The following is a 4,155-nucleotide window of genomic DNA, read 5'->3' on the forward strand; positions in this document are numbered from 1 at the left end:
GGGTTTCTTCAGAATCATTTGGGAAAATTGTGAAAAATGAGCCCAAAGTTGGAAGAAAACTAGGTTAAAAACACCTAGAAAAATTTCTAAGTTTTTATGACCTAAAGCTTCAAAATTCCAAATCTCTTAAATGGTCGATTTCTTGAAAAAAGTTGCATTGTAAGATGTTGTTTTATTTTGCAAGATCTACAACTTTCATGTTGGAAGTTTTTTGAGTTGTGTAGGTGAAATTTTGAGTTCCCACAATGCCCTGAAAAACCCTAATTCCCGACTTTTTGATCCTTGGTGAATTTTCTTGAATTTATTTGGTCAAATGACTTTAATAATCATATATTGATGATATTGATCCTTAAAAGTCATGATTTGACCAAAAACCCTAAAAGTCAAAGGTGGTCTTGTATAGTTGACTTTTTCAGATGAAGTGAGATTTTGGACTTTTGTGATGAACCAAGTTCTTCTCCTCAAATGGATGATATGAATGGACTATGTTGAGGTAATAGAAGTTCTTGAACCTTTTTTTGAGTTTTGGATCCATGTCCTGATTAAAAGTCAACTGTCCAGGTGAATTAGGTCAAAAACCCTAATTGTCGACCAGATGAAATTGATGACTGTGGATCTTGAATTGAAGTGTAATGCCCAATGGATATGGTTATATGGATCATTTAAAGATGATTGAAGCCTTTGATAGATATCCTGGAGCTTTTTAGGGTTTCCCATATGTGATCCCTGATTATAGCCCTTGATGGGCTCAAAACCCTAGTCTGGTGACTTGGGTAAATCTGAGCTCAGATGACTGGGTATCTAATCAATCATAGGTGAATAAAAATGAAGCTTTTGGGTCCCATGATTGTATTAGAGACTAATACTTCTATTGATTGATCCTTTGCCTGAGTTCTCTTGTTTCTGAACATCCTCGATTGAGCACTAGATGAACAAGTGACTGTTCTGAGTATCTGTTTAGATCTGATGAGAAGCCTGAAGATATGACATCTCAGGGGGGGTCAAAATTAGGGTATGACAAATATCCAAGAAGGAAACACTTTTGTGCCTTAGAATCAAACTTATGCCGATGATCTTTAGTGTTCAGAATATAACATACACATCCAAATGGATGGAAATAAGAAATGTTGGGCTTTATGTTCTTCCACAATTCATAAGGAGTCTTATTAATAATAGGTCTTATAGAGATTCTATTCTAAATATAACATGCAGTATTTATTGCTTCTGCCTAGAAATGCTTAGCCATATTGGTTTCATTGATCCTGGTTCTGGCCATTTCTTATAGAGTTCTATTCTTTCGCTCTACAACTCCATTTTGCTGTGGAGTTCTAGGGCAAGAGATATCATGGGCAATACCATTTTCTTTGAAATAAATCTCAAAGAATCTGTTCTCAAATTCGCCACCATTATCACTTCTGACCTTTATGATTTTACACTCTTTCTCAGATTGGATCTGAGTGTAGAAGTCAAAGAACACTGTATGAGACTCATCCTTGTGTTTCAAGAACTTTACCCACGTCCATCTGCTATAGTCGTCTACGATGACTAATCCATTTTTTTCCCTCTGATAGATGCTATTTCGACTAGGCCAAACAGATCAATGTGCAGAAGTTCTAGCGGCCTAGAGGAAGAGACAACATTCTTAGACTTGAATGCAGGTTTGGAAAACTTCCCTTTCTGACATGCTTCGCAAAGAGCATCTGATTTATATTTCAGATTAGGGAGTCCTCTAACCAGTTAATCTGAGAAATCTTTCTCAACCTAGCATGGCCTAATGTTCTGTGCCAGACCCATTGCTCTTCACTAACAGACATAAGACAAGTTACCTTTTGAATCTTAAGATCTTGAAGATCAATATTGTAAATTCTGTTCTTTCTCTTGCCTGTAAATAGGATTGAGCCATCCTTCTGACTTACAGCTTTGCAAGACTTTTGATTGAAGATTATGTCATAACCATTGTCACTTAATTGACTTATGAACAATAAGTTATGAGCTAATCCATCTACAAGAAGTACATTAGTTATGGAAGGAGAGTTACCAACACTTATGGTTCCTGAGCCAATGATCTTGCCCTTCTGATCTCCTCCAAACTTGACTTCTCCAGCAGACTTAACCACCAGGTCTTGGAACATAGACCTTTTTCCCGTCATGTGCCGCGAGTGTTAGACGATAGGAATGGTCTAGAGGGGGGTGAATAGACCACCTTTTTCCGACTTAAGAAAATTTTAGCTTTTGAAACGTGACTTCCCCGAATCACTTAATCGTCTAAGAGCGATTATGTTATCGGGGACCGGATACGTACACGAAACCGAACGGATGAAAATGTAAAGTAATGAATTACGTTTTAACGAATATATCAATTGTTTCAATTATACACTATATGGTATATTACTCACAATGAACGTTTTCACTAAAATTTGAACAAAAATTTGATTGAGTAATTTTATCGAACACTTGGTGATCGATATTTACCAAACCTTAGTTTTTGTTCAACAATGGAAATAAATGAAAACAAATGGAAGCAAGATAAAGTAAAAGTGATAAGGCACACGATATTTGTTTAGGCAGTTCCTCTATCGTCCTCGCAGGAGTACGTCTGCCCCTAATTTCAAATGAAATTAGGAAAGTTTTATTTGATTGCAAAATGTTTAACAAGGATAGAAAGTACCAATCACCAACTACACACATGCAGTAAAATTGAATACAATTCGATCCTCCCCTTGATTCAAGTTGAATAAAGTCAATGTCAATGATCTTCACCGATCAAGACCCCGATCGTTCCTTTCTCAATCCTCCGGTTGTAGCAAATTTGTTGAGCGAATCTTTAATCCCTCAATCCCTTATGCACGGCTGAATTGATTACCAAAGCGAATCAATCGTCAAAAAACTTTGAACAAAATATTTGATGAAGAAGGAAAAACCCTAAGGTTTTAAACAAGAAACACCCTCAACAATCTTCACTCGAACAAGATGAATGTCTACCGTCGAATCTCGAACAAGACAAATATCTACCGTCGAACCTTATCAACACACGTTCCTTACTTCGATCGAGAAAGATGATTATGTGTGATTCTCGATCAATAAGCGAAAGGTTGAAGATGAGAAGAAGCTTGAGTATATTTTTCACGTTTCTTGTTGAATGCTTGAGAATGATCACTTGAGTATTTATACTACATATAATGCATAGGCTAACTTGAAAACAGCAGAAAACCAGTTTTTTTAGCGACAGGTCGACCTGCTCTCTGCATAGGTCGACCTATTGAGTGTATTGCACTTGAGAATGAGCAATGTGTGACACTTGCGTCGACCTGAAGGGTCAGCGTGCGCATTCCCGTGAATTCCCCAAAATGCTATGCGTCGACCTATTCCATCAATGCGTCGACGCATTTTGCTCTTTCATCTGAATTTCAAAAAGTGGATGCGTCGACCTGAAGAGTCAGCGTGCGCATACCCGAGATAACATCAATGTTCCATGCGTCGACCTATGCATGTAATGCATCGACGCATTGAGCCCTTACATATAATTTTTCAGAAGCAGCTTGCAGTAGGTCGACCTATTGTGTCTATTATAGGCAAATGGTTCTGTACAGATTGAGGGAGTGAGCTTGCTTAATGAGAGAGTTTTGGTTTCTTGGCCATGAAGGAATTCAAGGAATATCCAAAATGTGATCATTGCATTTTCGAGCTAGCTCCTTATCCATTGATCCCATCTGATCTTAGGGAACATTTCTGATGCAGAATGAGCTCTAATTGGTTGGTGAGAAGATTCCTTTGATGATTCATCCATTTGCCATAAATTCCCAAATGTAATCATTACATAATCACATGTTCTTGTTTTGGGAATCTTCCTCAATCCTTATGCCATGGTGAAAATGAATGCATGGCATGTTTGCAGATGTGTTATGGGTCGTGTAGCATCCATTTGTGAGGTCATATGCACAAAATTGCAAAGTTTCAAAATGATGCATGACCTATAATTTTCCTTCATGAGGCCAACTTTGAACAAGCATAACTCTTAGCTCAAAATTAATTTCGAGAAGGTTGAGCACAATTTGGAAAGCCCTAAACATCTACTTCAATTCACTAGTTTGGGGTTTCTTCAGAATCATTTGGGAAAATTGTGAAAAATGAGCCCAAAGTTGGAAGAAAACTAGG

This window comes from Vicia villosa, linkage group LG1, assembly GCF_029867415.1.
Source record: "Vicia villosa cultivar HV-30 ecotype Madison, WI linkage group LG1, Vvil1.0, whole genome shotgun sequence".
Taxonomy (NCBI): domain Eukaryota; kingdom Viridiplantae; phylum Streptophyta; class Magnoliopsida; order Fabales; family Fabaceae; genus Vicia; species Vicia villosa.